Genomic DNA, 21,758 nt, shown 5'->3' on the forward strand with positions numbered 1-21,758 from the left:
TAGAATCTATTAACTACGTTCTAGAACCAAGTAATGAGGCTAGCAGTTCTTAAGAAAAAAGAACAGAAATTAAGCTGAGGTATATTATTAATATCCAACAAAAACTATCCCTACATACCTGTTAGTTGTGGAGGTCTTTTCTTTCATGAATATTAGACTCAGAAACAGTTTCTTGGTTTGCAAGAGTGAATTTTGCTGAAATTGCTATTTTTTAGCTTGGCTTGTTTAGTGTTTTGTTTATGGTCAGTACAAGTACCTATGAAAAATGAAATTAAAAATATTTCTACTGGTCTGGAGGAGGCACATTAGCACTGTAGAGACTTTGATTTTAAAACATGTGTGATTCTCTGTGATTCCTATAGACTATATCCACATGATTGTTCCCTTAACATCTTGCCTGTTTTGGATCCCTCTTTCAGGCACCATTTTCTTCTTGCAGTGTTTGGTTTGGACTGCAATTGTGAGTAGCTCTGGCATCTAATGGTTAGTTCTAAGTGTTGTTTATTGAGTCTAGTATTTTAAAGTAAATCTTGTTCTAGGGCATGGTCTTTGCTTTTGCTAACAGATGTGTGTGCGTCCTCCCATGTCCATATGTACATTAGCATCTTAGATGATAATTCTTTTGGATGTCTTTAATTTTAAAAGCTGTTGCAAAGCCCTCCAAAGCAGACATTCCATATTCTGTTTTCCAATCTTTTTTAATTTTAATAGTTTAACACTGAAAAATTGCAAATCTTCCTGTACAGAATGCTGTTACACCACTGCAATAGATAGTGGCTTAAGAGAAATTTCACTCTAATAGTACCAAGGAGAGGCAAATGCTGAGGAGCTACTATTCCTGTTAATGTTTCTTACCTGCCAGCAGCATACTTTGAATGTGAAGATCTAGCTTAACCATAACCAGGCAATAGGCCTGAGTTAAGGCACTGATCGTGCATTGTGCTGTTGAATGGATAGAACCACATCAGAGTTAATGAAACTTAAGTAGGTACACCAGTCTGCTAGTCCTAAGCTATTTTTGTAGTAACTTATAACATGAATTGTTATAAAACATAACTGGATGCACTGGGAAAACCAAAGAGGAATGAACTGTTGATGTATTGTTAATCGTATTAATTTCTTTTTACCAATGATTTACTTAGTGTCACTGCAGAAAAAACAAATGACACTTTAGAACATGCACAAGATTGTGATTGTCTAACCTCTACTAGACTTTCTGTTTCATTGTGTTTTCATTTTAGACCTTCTCTCAGGTCTATTTGTATAAATCATGAGTTACTGTTCTGAAGTTCAGATTTGTGCTTTGTAAGTCTTGAGAGAACTTCTCTTATTCCTATTTTACAGTTGTGATGAATTTACCTATGTTAGTGCTACACCTGAGTGCATTTGTGCAGAGATGTGGATATTGAGACACTGTATTTAGAAGAATGGACATGATCACTTTTCTTCGTGCTTCCTGTATTAGCCAGGGAAAATAAAAATTATCATGATCTGGAATAACCCTTCATTACCTTTTACACCCTCCATTTGTCTTGGGCCTCCAGCCAGATTTAAAGCCAGTTGATCATTAACCTCCTGCTACTGAGTTCATTTAAAACAAAACAAAGCTGTTTGGGATAACCTACTAGGATCCCAAAGAGGGGCAAGTATAAGAGAGATATCAAGTATAAGGGAGATATCAATTCCAGTCATTCCAATAAATTTGGCCTCAAATATGTCAACACAGGTAATAATCTGGAAAACATTTCCTTCCTACTTGGGGAGGAAAGAGAACTGTTCCTTGAGTTTCCATGGTGGAAGAATGGAGGGGAAAAAAGTGAAAATATGAATCTGTCTGTGGCACTATGACCTCTAGAATTCCTGTGTGTGAGGTATATGTGGCCATTTGACCAATGTCTTTAACATCCCCCTTGGTACTCTTTGACATTGTCTATTACAAAACAGATGGTGCGGTAGTTACTTTTTGAAGGGCTACAAGAGCATGACCACATCTGGAATTAATCTTTAGCTCCCTAAACCAATAGATCACCCAGTTTTAAGAGGGCCTTCCAATATAAATGCATTGCACAAGTACAGAGAAAGAATACACAGCTTTAAGGCAGAGTATAAGTGGTCTGGAACTATAATTCATAGGCACACAAGTATTTCGGCTCAACTGTTTCATTTACAGGCAAGTCTTTTCTACAAGATTTTTTTTATTTAATTTTCATTGAGCAACAGCAGTAAGTGAAATATATAACTTCTTAAATGAGGTTTTTAAAATCCATAAATTTTCAGGTTTTGTACAAAATATTTTCCTTTTCTGTTGATGGCTACAGTATTCCTAAAGAGATGAGCTTTTTCATTTTCATACTGTCCTTAGCCCCAAAGGATAGCAGAAGGTTGTATTAAACCAGCATACACGTGGCATTATTTGAATAAAGCTAGCTATGGAGTTTTGGATGACCATTAAGCAGTATAACACATGCTGTAAAGAATGATGGGAAACGGCACTAGGATACTCAGTGATGATGCCAAGTTAAAAACTGTTTCCACAATCTTTGATGCCAAGGCAAAAGGACAAATTTTTATCCCAAAGAACCTTGTATTTCAAATTGCCTGGCACTGAACTGCATCTACCTGGCTAATATTTGATCTGGAGGATTTAAATATTTAAAATATCAACTGTGTTACTTGTCATTATTGAAAATAAATACATGAATATTTTGTAATGTCAAAATGCATTACTTACTGTGAAGGCCCCAGATTTTTGTAACAGGCAGTGGTAAGGGCAAAAAAAATCAAAATATTTTCAAATCTTAAAACCGTGTCTCTGATATTGTTTTTAAAAGCATAATATTTTTCTCATACCTAGTATTTCACTTGGCTTGTATGTTCTCCTGTACTTCCTTTGTATAGCACTTTGCACAGAGAGATGTGGAACACTCGCAGATTATTTCTCATGTTAGTTTATATTCCCAGATTAAATTGTTGGCCTACTAGTTTTCATAATGTGTAAGAATCTGAAATATTGCACAAGGTAAAAAATATTTCACAAGGTGGAATTGCCGTAGGCAATGGAATTCCATTGGCGTTGTTCTGACCCATTGGTGGCTGATGGAAATAAAGTCTACTTCTTTACCTACTGGAAACAAAGGTTTTGAGGTAGACGCTTGTCACATCAAAATACAGATTGCAGCTATCAATCCTTTATGATCATTGTAGCTACTTTGCTCAGCTTGAAAACTGATTTTTTGTTGAAGTTTTCCAGTATTTAACATCAGTGTCTTTACCTACCCCTGGAAGCACCCACAGCACTGTCATGATAGGATACTCTGCAAATTCCAGTCTAGCTTAGTTTAGACTCTGATTGTATCCCAAGATTAATTCCTTTAATAACATTTGAAGTATTCCAGTTGTTTTGCCTTCAAGCTTTTATTTTTACTCTTACAAGGAGTAGATTTAGAACTTAGTAACATGCTTTAGTGGTGGACTTGGCAGTGTTAGGTTAAAGGTTGGACTAGATGATCTTAGAGGTCTTTTCCAACCTGAGTGATTCTGTGTTATATAGCTGACAATGTAGAGTGCTGGGTTCATGTCCTCATTAATTCAACACCTAAAGCTTATTGTTTTTGTGTAATAGCATCAAAATGCACAAGCTCTGTAAAGATGCAGAAGCTCTTCACAGATGAATCCTACTGTAGGTGGTTTGGGACACTAGTGGTAGATCTGCCCTGACCCTAGCAGGTTGGCTGCAGCATGGAATGTGCCATGTTCCCCATAGCTACCTCTTTGCCATCTACATGGGAGTCTTGCTGAAAGTCTGCAGATCTTTGTCATCATACAGTCAATGTATAAACCTGAATCAGTATTCTTATTGAAGTGTTGGATGTTTTTCACTTAACTGTTTTTGCACATTTCAAGAAAAGCTTGACTAGATCCTTACTGGTAACATCCTCTACTGAGGCTGATCAAACTGGAATGATTTCCACCAGCCTACATGCACTATGCATATTCAATTCTTCTCTGTGCTGGTTGACATCTGGAATGGTTTTTTTTTTTGTTTTGTTTTGTTTTTGTTTTTGTTTGTTTTTTTTTGTTTTTTTTTTTTTTTCAAATAAGAAATGCGTTTTTTCAGAAAATATTATATTCTGATGAAATTTTTTCCAAACCCTGGAAAAATGTGTGATTAGTTCTGAAAGCCTGTCACTTGATAACATTTACTTTTTAACATGAATCAATAGTTTATGAGGGGGAGAGAGAGATTGTGGCCGTGTGGTGAGTTGAATTTTGTATGTCAAATTTAGATTAAGACTGTGCTATATCCTGGCATCCAGCTCAGAAATTCTGCTTACAACTACATAGGATCGCCCACACCTCAAGCAAATAATAAAAGCCTATCTTAAAGATTGTCCAAATTCTGCATGCAAAAATTCTGTCCTAAAGATTGTACAAATTCTATGTGCAAAACCAAGGACACTAAAGTTCCTATTGCTTTGTTTTGTCTTATGTATAAAAGCACACACGTCCACATGAGGGCACTAGCTGACATTTTATTCTCAGATCAATGTGTAATCTGGTTCTGAAACAAACATGTCAATCAATTGTCACTACATCTTTGTGCTTGACAGAGCAAGAGAAAAAGATTGTAATCTTAAACATTATGGTTCCCAAATTTTGTTTTATTCTTTTTCAGTTCTTAAGGCAAAAATGTTTTCGGTTTTCCCCATATTCTACATTCAACAGAAATCTTAAAATAAAAAAAAAAAAGGAAAAAAAAGAAAAGAAAAATAAAACAATAAAAAACTTTTATTCACATAGAGATGGGGGGATGTTAAGATCTTTAATGAAATAAAATTAAATATTTTTTTTAACCTGGCTGCATAATGACATTTTAGTGAACTTACTAAAATTTGTAACATTTATTATTTCTTAACCTTGAAAAGAGAACAAAAATCCAAAGTTTTTAGCTGCATTTTTATTAAATCCACAGAAATATGCAGACAACACCCATTCCATTTGTAGAAGTTATACAATCTTTTTTTAAAATGAATAAATAAATAAATAAATAAATAAAGGCAAAGAGCAATTACTCTGGGTTAGACTGAGGATTCAGGACCAAGACTGCGCACTTCCTTTCCCCGCTGAACTCCAAGAACATTCACCAACATAAACACAGAATGTGAACCATCAGGTTTCCTCTCCGGCTCCCAAAGTGCCAGGCAATCAGAACTGTAAAGGCATGATATGTTCTTCAGCAGGCCAGCAGGCTGCACGCTCTTTGAGGAGGATGTAATGATGTATTCATTAAATAGGGAAGGTTACACCAAGCAGATTGCAGGGTTGTTTGATAGAGATGACTGCACACAACATGAGGTAATGCAGAGGATGTTTTTTCTTTGAAATCAACTGCATAGCATTTTAAAGGACAGAAAAGCTTGACAGGAATTTCCAAAACACTTTGGAAGGTATTCAAAAAAGCTGTCTTAACCTAGTAGGACTGATCTTCCTAGACTCTATGCAGTGAAAACCCATGCATTTTTCTAAACAACCATTCAGAAGAGCTGAATTAACTTCTCTTGCTTGAACCTGGTTAAAGCCTGTTTCACTATTGACTCTTGGGGTGGTCTGGGGAAATCAGGCTTGCTGGGCTAAGCTGGGCTAATCTTAGTCATGTGAGTACTTTTCTGGTGACAGGGGAACAAAATACTATTATTTGAAGATTAGAAATATCATGGTATAGACCTCTGGAATGGGAAGAAAATAGGAAAATATTTGCTCCCCAACAGGAAGCCAAAGAGTTGGAGAATTCAGAAAATGTGTTGTGCTGAGGAATATCCTCAGTCCTTGCCTCAAAGCAGGTACTTAGACAGAAACATGTTTCACAGCATGAGAACAAACTTGCATGTTGGATTGGAGATAAAACAATTGTGAAGATGTTAATCTACGGATATGCTGATGGGGAAAGGTGACTTAAGGAATCCTTAGGTTAGTTTTTCTAAGAAAAAATGGTAATCTGGAAGGACAATATCTTCCCTTTAGCATACTAATTTAGTCTTGAAAAATTTACATATGTTCTCTAGGTCCAAAATCCTCAAGTGACTATTTTGGGGAAAGAAGAACTTAACGTCTATGAGATTCCTCTCTACATCACCTATGGACTGAGGAAGAAAAGTCTCCATGCAAGTGTTTCATATCCACTAAATATAAATTAGTTTCATGCCAGGACATCTTGAGGTATATATGTATACGAACACGTATTTTGAGATGTTGTTTTGGGCACGAGAGCTACTCTAAGCAATTATTTCCTTTCTTCAGATATTAACAAGAAAAATACAAGAGATGACTAATGGAAGTTTGTTTGTTATTGCCCCCAGCAACTATTTCTGGTATCTCTCTGAGTGATAGTTTTATATCATGGGAAGAGAGGAGTGGAATGAGAGTTGTTTGATTGTCTTATTGCATTGCTTTTTTTTTTTTTTTTTCCTTCTAAATTACTTTTAAGGGGAACTAATCAGCAGTCATTAATAGTTATAATAAAAGAAATTCTGGTTGATCTATAAAGTACTTGTCGAGCTATCTAGATCACCAAATTAGGTGAAAACATGTTCATCAATGAAAATCCTGATGCCTTGTGCCTTGATTGACTAGGGTAAGCTTTTTTATGAATATGTTACACCTGAAATCAATTAAAGATGAGAGCCTATGCAGTTGAGTTTGAAACCATTGCACTGTAACATGTTCAGCATATAAAGAACATGAAGTTTCTTTTAACAGCACCTCCAAGCTGAAGCAAAAGGATGGCCATGCACTGTTGTGTCACATTATTAGAGTGATTTCAGTTTAACAGAACAAACCTGGGGACACTGGAAGATATCTAAAGTTGCTTGGCAACTGATTTTAAAGTAGACCAGACATCAATTTAGTTCAACACAGCTGATAATATAAGAGGAAAGAAATTTTTCATGTCCTGAGAGAAGATGAGAAAGCTAGTCATGCATAACAGGCAACCTGAGATTTCAGCATGCACATTGAGACAACAGAAATAATGCAGGAAATGTAGCTTTCTCACCCAGTAAAACACTGAGACTGTTGGTGTCCTAAGCAGTGTAGGAGTATTGACACCTGAGAGGAGTTATGAAGCTGATGTGTGCCAGACACTGTTTGGCTCACGAGGCTTTGTGACTCATATGCACCAAAGTGGCATTGACTTCTCAGAGGAGATTTTGAGGGCATGGCAGGAACTAGAAGAACTAAGACAAGGGTTAAAAAGGCTATAAACTGAAGTGGCAGCATGGAGTGGTGGCAAAAACTGCTAGTGGACCTGCAATTTCTTTGACTAGCTTCTGAGCTGAAGTCTATCACAAAAAAATGGGAGTCCTTTTACCTAAATTTACCAGTCCAAGTCCTAGGCTAACTTGTAGCCTAGGCATCTCCCATAGCTAATGAAGAGAGAGAGGCAGTTCAGGTCTTTCCCACCAGTTAATTCTGATACTACTAAGATACCTGCTGTCTAGAGACAGCTGTGGAGCTTCAGGAGGAAGCTTCACTCTGTGACTGGATTAGGTTTCTAACTTTTTCTATCTCATTGCAGCTTGTTATAATCTGGACTGCATGACCAACTGGAAATATGCTTATTCAGGCTTCTGGGAGCTCCTGAACCTGCTCAGCACTTTATCAATGACATTCTAAGAAAAATAATGAGAAAGCAATGAAGTAGATGAGCGATCCAGATGCTTTGTTATATGTATGTGAACACATAATGCAGTTTTTGAACACACAGCATGAGTCCTTATATGGAGAAATGATGACTCTTTAAAATGGTTACAGCAATAACTAGAGAGGTCTTGTGTGGTGTTTCCCTCTGCAACACTCTCTTTCTTTAGATACACAGTGAGAATATGGATCTTTCTGCATCCCTAGAGTTTCTCTTCCTTTGCACTTCAAATCACAAATGGAGTAAATTGTTTCAAATGTTTCACAAACTGAATCCAAATGTGTTAACACAAAATTTGTGTGATACAAGCCAAAAGTTTTCTGAAAGATTTCTGCTTTTTCAGTGATGTTTTTGGAATAATACTATTCAATAATTAAAATTTAAAAAATAATAAAAGCAAAACAAAAACAAAGACACACACACAAAACAAACAACCCCCTGCATATTAAAAAAATAATCCTTCCATGGGCAGAAGCACTAAAATGTTGTCATTGGATTAACTCAGATGACTTAACAGATATCTCTACCATGCAGATAGTGATTTATTTGGTAAACACATTAGGGACATACTGCAGTTATGGCATTTTTTTTTTCCAGCTCTCATGTAAACCTTGTCAGTATAAATTATACTCGAGCAGAATTATGGTGTTGTTTTTTGTTGTTGTTGTTGTTTGTTTTTAATTTGGCCATATCTCCCAATTATTTTTCCCCTGGCACATTCCATCCTCAGCATATTTCTGGTCTTCCTTTTCTTAACCTGGACTTCTACTGGACTCTTCAATTTTTATTTTTCAGCTTTCGCTATATAGCCAAAACCAGGGAACTGTTACCTCTTTTCCTAGTCAGCAGGAGGACCTAGGCATTCGTGTTCCCAACTGTAGTTTGCTCAGAAAGTAAGACAGCAGTGACTCCTTCTTCACCAGCCTTTCATTGACTGGAGAGAACCATATGCTGCTGTACTGTTACACAGCAACTTTGTAGGGATCTGGGACTTGCAAATCGTTTTTAGAGAGCAAATGTCCCTCCATTATATTATGCAGTACTGATACAAATGGAAAGTGCCTGATGAAAGTGATTAAGTATTGAATAAAATACAGAAATATGTCTTTGCTTAAACATGACACTCTGTGTAATACCACTACTGAAGTTCAGGTTTTCCTGACTGGTCAGAATTTATAGTTAATCCTATGAGTAGTCCTGTCCCTTCCTCTTAAGCCTATGTATCTAAACAGTGAGAAATAAAAATAGCTGGAAAGTTTGAAGCACACCATGTCTGGTTAATACATGAAGTTTGGTATCTGTAGGCTTGAGTTTCACATAGTTTTATGTGTTTTCTGTCATAAGGACATTTACAGTCTTGTTGGAAGAATTTGTGCTTACAGATCTTGTCAAAATTCACAATGCTCTTGAAGCATTGCAGATAGGTAGGTAGTGATAAGCACTTTTTTGATAATGATGAGATACAGTCCAATTAACCTGATGCTAATAATTTCTAACCTTGTATTAAAAGGCTAATGAAAGCATTTGCTACTGCAGTGTGTGCATGCATAGCATTTCTCATCCCATAAGAACTTTCAGCTAGTGCTGCCAGTGTCACCATCAAATGTAGTAACTGCTGAAAGCTTTCTAGTCCCAGCCAAGAAATACTTTGCAAAGAAAGCATATCTGTTCACCATGCAGCTGCATGGACATTGATGCCAACTCAAGAGAGAAGGTATGGGTGGGAACAAGTAGTGGGAAGGTGGGATCATTTGTTTCAGCAGCAGTGTGGGGTTTATGCCAAAATAAACTGTTCGTGGGACTACTGACTAAGGATTGCCAATATAACAATGATATGTAAGTAGAAACTCACACTGATGAAGTCTTTTGTTAGTCATTCATAAATTTAAGAACAGAAATGTGAACCCAGATTTCAGATTTTTTTTTTCCAATACCAGAATGAAATTGTTCTCTCAATGCTAAATCAAAAAAATTAAAAGTTTGAAATTTGTGCATAAAGAGCATGCTGATGTCAAACAAATGAAGGTGCGAGTTACTGAAATTGAGTGCATTTTATCTTCTGTCATGCACAACATCAGCTGAGCTACACTGATAGAGTCAGGGTACCGGTACCCCCAGACACAGGCTGTGATTGTGAGCACATCTAGGGGTGGTACCTTTGAAGTACAGTTGTCCTATATTTTGAGAATAAACAAGTGTAAATTCTGTGATAATTTTTTTTTTTCAAATTAAAAACTCAAATGACTCAATTTTCCAATTAAAAATCAAGTGACTTGTGTAGCTAAAGAAATTATATTTGAAGTTATGAGGAGAAATCTCTAGAATATCAAGTAACCTCCTACCATTAACTGAGGGCATATGGATTACTCAGCTAATCTGGCATAACGCTCCCACTGTAAAAGTAAACTCTCCAAAGTAGAAATTGATATGGAATTTCCTTTGGGCTCACAACTCAGATCTCTGACCTGGGAAATGAATGTGATCTGTAACAAATCTAATATGGGCTCAAAAGCTACATGGCCTCCTTCAGTGACCCCAAGGTAATCATTCTTTTCTTCAGTGCTTCTGTTGCTACTATTCCTTTGGTAAAAGCATCTTGGGAAGTCTTTGCAGGACTGAGGGAAAATGCCTATTTTTCAGTCCTTTCATCCTGAACTCCTATCTCAGTTTCATTTAGCTCCGGCATCAGTCCAATTTAAAACTGGCCATGTCCAGTTTTATCCTCTTTATAACTAAAATCAAACAATGCACACATTCATCCACATGTAAATTATCATGGTTAGTGGCAGCCTGTAGCTGACAAGTCTATAGTAGATTCGAGATTTTGGTTGGGCTCTTTCCCTTGGACTTGAACAGAGAGAGGATGAAGCTGTTTGTGATTTCTTTTTGGAAAAAAAAAAAATCGTTGCTTAATATCATGCTTTTTCTCTCCAGCAAGAATAGGACTTCACATATTCAAAAATCTTCAATGCAGCAACATTGTTAGTTTTACAATACAGCTTATGTGGAAGAAGAGATAGAGTGCAAGTGAGGAATTGTGGTTTGGGATTCATTTCTACTATCTTGTCCATTTTTGACTCTCTGGATACGTGGCAATGCTGGTGTTGTAAACTCTCCAGGGATCTCAGAGACTGTGAAACCAAAGGTGACAGGGTCAGAATTAACTTGACGTAATTGCTGACCAGTCACAATATTGTTTTTGCCTCCTGTGTACCTGTTTTAGCTTTTTACATCTGTAGAATCCCCTCTCTGTGATGCAGTGGAGACAGAGAAAATGTAAAGCTTAATACAATTTGTATTTGATGCAAATTACAGCACCACTTCATCTATACAAGCAAACTATCAAGACTTTTCACCTTGACATTGTATGTTACTGAACAGAGATCTGTCTTTATGCCTCTTCCAACTGTAGATCCTTCGTCTCTTTGGCCTCATCAGGAGGCTAGAGTAAATTAGAGCATAGGGCAACACTTAAAGAAAATTCATATTCACAAATTTAAAGATCAATATTTGAAAGGACTGTATGCAGCTCAGCCACACAGTGCCAGCACGAGTGAGATACAGCAACACTTTCAAAAGGTACGACCTGGGATGGAAAAGCAGAACATGTTTCTCATAGACTGCATCCCCCTTGTTTCTACATTTTGGAACTTCTTCAGTGCTATCTTGAGATTTTACTCATTCTGTAGGAAATGTATTCTGTTCAAATGTAGTATGCTTGAAGTACATAAAACAGAGAAACAATCTCATATTTCCAAGCATGTGAGACTTTTCATAATATTGCTGCCCTAAGAGGGTACTTCATATTTTCTAGTTCAAATCTGATAAAAATACATGAAATTATGTTCAGAAGTATTCTTTTCAAAAACAGTTTGGATTCTGTACATTGTACACTGTACAATGGCACTGCACATTGCCATGCAGACTAAACCACACCAGATCACCATATGTTTAAAGCATAAAAATGTGTCAAGGTAGAAAGAGGGCATGGCCTTCTTTCAGGGGGTCACAAGCAACAGAGCCTTCTGCTAGCATCCACAGAGGGTGTGATACCAAGATGTGTGTAAAGAAAAAGAATAACAAACAGCAATTAGAGAAACTCATTTGGCCACAGAATTAAATAAAACATATATTTCTGCAGAGAAAATGATAAGCATAACATCATTCTGTTAATTTGGACAGATAGTCTATGAGATCTACCCATCACTGACATCTGCTGCAGAACTTTCCCAGTACTTGCACACATCATCCATGAATACCCTTAGAAATTCACTTGCCTTACCCGGAGGTGAGAATGACCATCGAGCATCCCAGCATCATTTCACTGAGCAGTCCTGGGTGACCAGAATCCCTCTGATGGGACAGAGAATTTTGCTGAGCATATGACAGGAAAATAGTAGACTTTGAAAATATGATGCAATACCTTTTGCAATTAAGTCAAGTTCAGTGCCTTTGCTGGGCAAAATTTGCAGCTGGGTAATTCTCATACCACTTCCCTTTAACTATTGGCATGTATTAACTGTATGGGCCATTCCATCACTATTACATTTAATCATGGGGAAAGAACAGCATAGTTGCTGTAAACACTCTCAGGAAACAGGGATCAATGGCAGAACTGATTTAAACTGACCCTGACAATGAAGTGATCTAATCACAAGTTGGAGGTGCAGGCGCTGAGCTCTGCTCTCTGGGGACAGTGACAGGACCTGAGGGGACAGCATGGAGCTGGGACAGGGGAGGGTCAGGCTGGGTGTTAGGGAAAGGTTCTGCACCCAGAGGGTGGTCGGGCACTGGGACCGGCTCCCCAGGGCAGTGGTCACAGCACTGAGCTGCCGGAGCTCAAGAAGCATTTGGACAACACTCTCAGACACATGGTCTGATTTTTGGGTGGTCCTGCGCAGAGCCAGGAGTTGGACTCGATGATCCTTGTGGGTGCCTTCCAACTCGGGATATTCTGTGATTCTGTGATTCTGAGTCTCTGCAGCCAGGACCTGTAAAAATAATCATTTATTTTCCTTGTTGTTTTTGAGACACGGAAACTTTTTCAACCTTGAAACAGAATGAACTGCCAGCAATGTAGTTGTTTTGAGTAAATATTCCCAGAATTTCAACACATCATGGATGGCAGTGACGTCTCTTTTAATGTTTGTTGTCCTAATTCCAATACACAATGCTGAGTGTAAAACACAAAACTGCAGGTTACTCTGCAACAGATTTTTGTAAATAAAACAAAAATCTTAGCAGCCCTGTTATCTACCCCTTGCATTTTAATCTTGCTGTGGCACATCCAGAATTTCTAGATCTACCAGTTTCTGTAGAGGCTACTTTTCCAAGAACAACTTTCTCAAGGGGTAAATTGGAGAAGAATAATTCCATTACATTTTTTTTAAGTTTCCGATAAAAATAAATAAATAGGTAGGTAGGTAGGTAGGTAGATAGATAGATAGATAGATAGGTAAGAAGTTCTTACTTTTCCATCTCTTCCAGGAAAGGCTTAGTTAGGCTGGACTTTTTTTTTTTTTTTTTGGTGGTGGGGGGAGCGGGGAGAGGAGTGGGAGAGCGGGGAAGAGGAGTGGGGAAGCACTGGACCTCTGAAGCAAAGGTTCTGTCTTCTTCAAGTCATTTCAAGACAAGTGGACAGTTAGAGCCACATCCATTACATTCCCTCATAAACACTCTGGGAATTACCCATTGAAGATAGTAAAGAAAGACTAATTTTCACAACAGCATTAGTCAAGCACTGGAACAGGTTGCCCAGAATGGAGATGGAGTCTACACCCTAGGAGGGATTCAAAATTTGCTTGAGCAGGGCACTGAGCAGACTGACCTGACACTGAAGGTTCTGCTCTATGCAGGTGCTTGCACTGGATGATGAGATGTGATGTAATGGCATTAAGTTGCTTCAGGAAGAATTAGATTGAGTGTCAGGACAATTTTTTTTATGGAAAGCCTGGTTAGGCATTGGAACAGGCTGCCCAGGGAGGTGGTAAAGTCACCATCACTGGAGGTATTCAAGACATGTGGGTGTGGCACTTAGGTACATTTTAGCAGTGAATTTGGTGGTGTTAGGTTGTTGGCTGGACTTGATCTCAAAGATCTCTTCCAACCTAAGTTATTCTATGATTCTATGTCCAGAGGTCTTCTGCAATGTAGATTCTCCTATGCATCTATCATTTTGAGGACATCCACAGAAAGTGCTCATTTCTTCAATTCTTACACTTCAGTTCATTACTCAGAGAGTGGTGAGGCACTGGCACAGGCTGCCCAGAGAAGCTGTGGATGCCCCATCCCTGGAGGTGTTCAAGGCCAGGCTGGATGGGGCCTTGGCCAACCTGATGTAGTGGGTGGCATCCCTGCCTGTGGCATAGGGGTTGGAACTGGGTGATCTTCAAGGTCTCTTCCAACCCAGACCATTCTGTGATTCTGTGATTCAGTTCTCCATGGATCCCTGTGCTCGGGACCACACATTTATTACTTCCTCGAACTTGCAGCCCATTGCTGGACCCTTATTAATCAGTAAAGTAAAATAGCCGGCTGTAGAGGAGAAAAAACAGAGGTAGAGGATTTTTACAAATTAAATGTGTATTTAAAAAGTGAGACACCTTTCTTAGGAACTAGGTAAGAAATGAGTAATTTTGGTCACCAATAATAGAAGGTAGATTTCTTTTCACAAAAACTGCCTTTATAGCTGCCAAACATCATTGTCTTGAATGGGGTTAATACTGATCTATGTATTCTTGAGATCAGAACCAGGTCACCATTTCTTAATAGCCTGGATGCCAAAATACTTGTGTGTGCTGGCTGATTTTACTGCAGTTTCACGTGGTAAGAAGTATTAAATATTTGCCATCAGCCCTGAGACAGGGAAAACAGCAAGTTCATGTTTTTCTTCTGCTGAGGCATGGTCTAGATTTTTGCTTTTTGTCCAGGTATTGGGCTTGGACCACAAAATGCTGATCCACAGCTGGAACTATCCCAACATTCAGGACTCTTCCCACACAGATTTTTTCTCAAGCCCATTAGATTGCAAACAGTTCAGAGGTAGAAAATGTCATTTTTTTTTTATCTTCCTCAGAGAATAGAGTAGGAGACCTGGTTCCACTATTTGACCCATTTTTGTGGGTTTCTTTCAGGCCTCTCAGGATTTATTTCTCGCTGGCTGAGTCTCTGGGGATGGAAGAAACAAAGACCAGCACGTTTTTTTGCCTGTAGCACTGAGCAGTACTGTGGCATCTCTGGTTTCCATATGTCCCAACATGCAAAAGCATGGTGCCAGCTCATGCAACTACATGCACAATGCTACTGGCTGAACAAAAGTGTCACACAGGATTCAGCTACATCACTTTCTTGCCTGCAGGTCTCCACTTTTTCCTCTCATTCTTCCTCAGTTTTATGCATGTTGAGTTAAGGTTTGTGGGACATAATCTGAAGGCAAAGGCCTGATTCACATAGTTTAACTGAGGGACTTAAGTGAGGAGCATATTTGCCCTAGGCTACCTTAATAGTCTCTTAAGAGAGACATTTTCAGTAGGGGTTTTAGGGGTGAGCTGAATAACAGTCTGGGAAAGATTTTCCCTTTTCTCTTTCAAGAGGGAGCTAACAATGAATACTTTCCTAATTAAGGTACCTGGCCAGCTGCCTAGAGTTAGGTGAGATGAAACCAGCCAAAGCATAAAAGCTAACAAGGCCAACCCTAGTCACAAACTAGTCCACGCAACAACCTTATTTTCCTTGTTTGGATTTGACCCCACCACCTCCCAAGACTGCAAGAGAAACTGGCTTGGAAGTACAGAAAAGGTGAAGCATGAAGAAGCTACAAAGAAGGAAGAAACTAAAATGGAAAGGAGAATTGCAGCAACTGTGTTTTTCTGGATTCTGCAGGAATTTCGTTTTCCTCTCTTGGTTCACTATTTCAATATCATGTACCTGGCTGTCATTTTGTCAATATGTAATAACTGTCTGTCAGTCAGTACCGGATGCATCTCACTGGCCTCCCACACTCCTGTGATCAGAGAGCTTCCAGTAGCTCCTGTCAGCTTTATCAGGTGTTGCTTACATTTCTGGGGAGAAAAAAAATTCAGTCTGTGGGAAAGCAAGTCCTACAGCGGTATGGGATTCTGACTATCTTTCTGCAGCTTTTGTGCACATGCATGTTCGGTGGACTTGGTGCATTCCTTTTAACTGCTGAGCCCAAATTCAGGGGCACCATTAATCTCCTTAGATGTAGGAAAGCATCTTTTAGCACATAAAATTTCAATGTTTTCTAGAAGACGTTTTGCTTCATCCATAAAATGTTATTAAATTGCTGTCCTGATCTTATATATCAGACTAGGTATTAGAAGACGGAGCAAGATCTAGCAGTACTGTTTAGCTTTTTGTTAGAGGTTTTTCATACAGGTTTCTTAGTTTGTCTCTGACCATCTGTTTTTTTGTCTATGATCATTCTAGTGTTAACCTTGCTCTGATACCAGATTAATTTTATAAATATGCAACCAGAGGTGATCCCAGTCCAGTCTAAACTGGCGTGTAAGTTTTTATGTTTATCTTTGCCTCTGTGAGAGGTTATTTCCAAAGAATCCAAACCTGGATCCAAATCCAAAGTCCTCAGATGGTCCCTGTCACTGCAGAATGCTAAACCAAAACAGCCAAGCACATCTTTGAAGGCATTTAGACTCTGAATCCTGATCCAAATGACTTGAATTCTTTTCCTTCTCTCATCTCTTTAATCTAGATTAAAGATAAGATCTTGTGAGCACGGGAAAAAAATAAAAGAGAATATCAACAGTTGATATTAATTGCCCTCTATCAATCCCTGAAGAGTTCTCAAAATATTTAGACAGTCTAATGTGAGTAACGACATTAATAAACTAATGTGAGAAAGAAAAAATGCTGCTAATTACAGCAGTTTAAACATCACATCTGATATGTAACAAAGACATCTAAATATAACAAATAAAAAAGATAAAACAGAAAGCATAGTAAAGAAAAAAATGAAAATCAAAGCATTGTCCTCTGTGCCATAAGGGTCACATCAGTGAAATAACTCTAATGTCTTTCCGGAAAGAAAACATTAAAGGCCTGGAAGAATTGAGTTCTGAATTAATTCTCCATCAACATTCAGAGCACTTCCCCCTCCTTTCCATCCCGACATTTTTCCTAAGGCCTTTTTCTTGACCCATAAAAAACATGTAATTTTCATAAACAAAAAATAAACTTCTAACCATTAACTGAAGATTAAAACTATATAGGAAATAGATTGGAATAGTCAAATCTTAAGCCAAGAGAATTGTCAAGGTCTGAAAACGGCTCTATAAATACTAATGTATGAGATGTGTTCATTTTATTATTACCTACATAAATTGTGTTTGCTAGTCAATTGTATTTATTATTGTTTTCAGTACTGGCAGATTTGTTTGATTTACAGGTAAAATAATTGTTAATTCTTAATGGCAGCTCTGCAAAGTAGTAGTAGAGCACAAATTTTTACCAAAAAGATCGCAGTCAGAGCAATTTGCAAAGGCTTACAGCGGATTAGCATAACCCAACTTTTGGAAAACAATGTGGCTCATGGTATTTCTTTTCCTGGGCATGAGTGGACAGATGTCTTAAAATCACTCTTATTGCCAGCATACAAGGCATCAAGGCAGGTGACTATTCAGCACCCTCTGCCCAGCTCTCCCCTCTGTCTCCTGCTGGAGATTCCTAACCTTCTTCCTCACTGCTTTACATTTGCTGTGTTTCTTCTCTTTCATCAGTCATTTCAAACAGAGTGAAAGAATGGAGTTCAACAGACTTCACTGCATAATGGTAAGTATATTTTTCCTGAGTTTTTGCTTGCATTTTCTTATAAGTTACATTTCAATGCAGCCCTAAAATATTTTCATTAAGATGAAACACTGGGGCATTTCTACAGAGATGAATGATATGTCACAATTTTAAAACTGTTTCTCATGTGGTTCTTCAGTGACATATATATATATTTTATTTTTTTTAAATTTTGCTGTAAAAGAAAAGCACAACAAAAGAAATTGGCCTGGGGAAATGCCACTGAGATACTGTTAAGAAGTCTGACTTAAAGCCAAGTAGCATATGCAGAGCGAATGCTCAGTCCACCCATTGTGCTTACAGCCACAGGGGGCTGAGATTAATACCCTATGTGATTTTAACAGAAGCGTGGTAAAGATATTATGGTCTAGCTGTCTCAGTTGCTGATATCAGAAACCTTTATTTTTTAATTAAATGTATATGTTATTTTAGCATAGGCTTTTATTTCTATTTTAACAGTGCATAATTATGCATTTACAGAAGAGCTGCAAGGAGAATGCAACCTGCCTCTTAGCATACAGCAGCGTTAACGGCTTTAACCGTGTACTACTCTTATCCCAACAGAGGTGCTGAACCACAGATAAGGAGTCGGCAGTTGTAGAAGTTATGGCCACAGTTCATTTACTAGCTGCTTCTTTGCCCATAACGAGCCTTATAAAGAGGTGCTTGAGTCTCACATAATTTTGAGCAGTTTGAGGACTGTTTTAAGTTGGACCAAGAAAAATACAGTCCAGAACAGAAATGTGCAAAGAAGGATCACCTTCATTCAGTTTTAACTCCCCTGTGCCCCAAACAGCATGATTTACCAAAGAATCTGATCCATATTGAGCAGTGTTCCTTCCAGTTAAAAGGATAATAATTTAGGGCCATGTGATAGTTTGGAAAGTGTAGATGTGCAAGGAAAAGAGGGGACAGCATGCTGTGCTCTCCAGCGTCCCAGGAAACACACTTTAGGAAGCAGAGACCTGGTGGAACCACTGCCTCCACAGATCACCAAAGTGGCCAGAGCAGGAGGTGGCTCCTGAGACCATAAGAAGAGTCCTGGCTTCTTCTGGTGATGCCTCTTGCTTAGGGCTTGGAACAAGTCCACAACAGCCTTAAGGAAAGGAAACTTGCTTAGCTAGAATACTAACTACAACCTTCACAACAAAATTCTTCATTATTTTGTCACAGAAGGCCTGTAGATTTATGAGGCTTTGGGAATACAATAAATTAATCACACTAGTACTTGTTTATTTGTGTGAAGATATGCAAGACAAGTAATAAAGTGTTGGTGTTACTTTTTTACTCCAAAATCCATTTGATCTTGTTCACTTGGATCTAGTTTCCTTCTTTAAAATGAGCTATTTTTGAATATGTGTAGAAAGCTATCAGAGCTGGTAGAATTTGATTGGGATTTCAGGAATCACCATCAGAAGTCTTACCAAAAACCATTCAGACCCAAGTTTGGTCTTCATTGCATTTATTCTTTAGCTGAAACAGCCTTCCATAAATTTGACAAAAACTACATGGTACAATATATAGCATTACAAAGAACTAGCTAGAAAAAAAAAAGGGGATTAATAAAGCTAATAAACACTGACTGTCCAGCAAAATAAATGGAAATAACAAATGGTTTTATTTTATCTCTTAAAATAACGAGCAATTGAATAGAAGCTTTCCGTTTAAGAAGACTCAGATGTTTTTTATTAAGACTGCTAAAAAGCTTAACAAACTGTTTCAGAATTTGCCAAATTACATCCATCTGCATAAACTAATAAAATATAAATTATCATTTCCAGTAGTTCTGAAGATATATTAATTCAAAATTTGATATATTAAGCATACTTAACAATCTAATTTAGTTCTTATTCTTCATCCCACGGTACATTAGAAAATAAGAGTTTTACACATAATGCATGCTGAAATTGCAGATGTCCCACGCTATAGCAATGTCAGCCTGAACTCCCGGGAATTCCATGCTATCTGCATGGTACATTGCCTTTGAAGGAGTCTGTTTTCTCAATTGATGATATTGCACTGCTTTTTTTTTTTTTGGCAAGGGTTTTTCAGCGGAGTGACACGATGTGAAATAGAATAACCTGATGAAATATAATAAGTTAATAATAGTGTTGTACACAGAGTACCTTTCATCATGACAGATCCCAAAGAGTTTTACAGATTACATATAAAAATCATTCTTCAACCACCACTGAAATGTAGTCAGTGCTGGAGAAGACTAGGGTAAACCATACCATTGCCAGGAACAACAGCTTTTTGAGGAAGGGAAGTTAAGAAAAATGGTTTAATAGGAAATAATAATGGGAATATTTAGGGAGGCCAGATCTAATTATTAGCATTTGTATTTGGTCAAAGTGATTAAAAGATTTCTTGTAAATATATGAATAAGCAATAGGGATATAAGTATTTCATTTTCATTTCTCATGACTTCATTTTGCCTTTTCTCAGAAACAGTACTTAAAGCAGCAGGGGCAAACTGAAGAAAGAAAGAAAGTTATCAATTTAAGGGCTGTTAGTCCACTAAAAACCCTCTTCAAAATGCTCACATTTTCTCCTAAAGTACTGGACAATCCTAACTCTTCCATCTGACGCAATTCAATCAAAAAGGCATTATATATATGTCCAGGTGAAATCTTACCACATCCAAATCTGAGTCAGGCTGTCATTCAGTGCAGTAGAAAAGCTGGCAGTGGCAAAACTGGTGCTATATTTGATTTCAATGGTATGTATACATATGCATGTGTTGATACTGTAAATGTCAAAGCAAATGCATTTACAGCACAGACTTAACACCCTTGATTTCAAAAGTACAATTAAGTTGTCATAAGTTATCTGAGCCATAGTAATTGACTGTGTATGTTCTCCCAGCCTTTACTAGTTGCAAACTCATTGGAAATAGCTTAAGGTTTTTTTTTTTTTTCAGTTTTTTTTTTCCTTTGTGAATGTTTGCTGTGGGTTAACAGCACTCCCATCAGAGGGCCCATTTGATGCAATGGACACTTTGAAGCCTGATCATATACTCTTGCTGCAAAGCATTATTGAAAAATGAAAAGGGTCACATGAGAATAGTTAGGGAGAGATAGATGGATCATAGCATCCTCAGTTTATTGATACATAATTCAGCACGGAAGTCCATGTAAATTATTTCTATGACACTGTATTTAGGGTATATCTAGCCAGATATAAGAAAGGAACTTGTTTAATGCTTCTTGAAAACTTGGAAAATTAATGTACATTGACTTGGAAGTGAGTAAGCACATGAGTAGAGCATTCACTACTGAAGGGTTATAAACAAAGAGTAACAGTTAATGGCAATAGGTCAAGCTGCTGGTGAATTATTCATGCATTGTCATAGGGATTAGTCTCATTGCATGTCATATTGATTCACTGGAAGAGGATGGTAAAACTACAGCAATTAAGATTGCAGGATGACAGAAAGCAGGGAGATGAAGTAAACATGCAGGAAGCCAGGAGTAATAATATGGGTTGAGAGTATTAAACTCTGATTCAGCCTGATTAAAAAAAAAAAAAAAAAAGCAATCTAATATAGCTAGAGAATCTAGAATTTCTGGAAATTAGCAAAAAAGAAAGGTAATAGCAATGGACAGCAGATTAGATATGTGTAATTTGATCTAGTGCCTAGATAAAAACTGTTTCAGGTCTACACACTGAGAACAAACAGCAGGAAGGGGCAGCAGAGGCAAAATTTCAAGTCAGGCTTGAAAAACCAACTCTATCTGAAGCTTTTACAAGGAAAGTGGACTGTGCTGGGTAATAGCCATCTAGTGTGCTTGACTTTGGTCTGATCTGAAAAGTGAAACGTATAACTCCCGTGGATTTTTTGACCATTGGTACAAGGAAAGTCTACTGTCCCTTCCTTCCACGAGGCCTCCCCTGAATTTCTACCTTACTGATATCATGAAAGTTAGCTTCATGTTATGATTGTACACCTATTCCCAATAACTCAGATTTCATTCTCCAGCTCCTTCCAGTCTTCCATTCTGGGAAAAAGCCCTATAGACGATAATAAATAAATAAATAGGTCTTTTTCATAGAATTTTTGCCAACTCAACAGAATTTCCCAGCTTGAAAAAACTCCCAGGAAAGACTGTACTGGAGGTGGGAATGAAGTAATTAAGGATTTAGTTTATGATCAGGAAGGCTGTATGAACCTACTCAAGCCCAGATCACCTATTTGATCGCAGCATTGTTCTGGCTCTTATTCCTCATCCCTAAG

Source organism: Cygnus atratus, chromosome Z (assembly GCF_013377495.2).
Source record: "Cygnus atratus isolate AKBS03 ecotype Queensland, Australia chromosome Z, CAtr_DNAZoo_HiC_assembly, whole genome shotgun sequence".
NCBI lineage: Eukaryota > Metazoa > Chordata > Aves > Anseriformes > Anatidae > Cygnus > Cygnus atratus.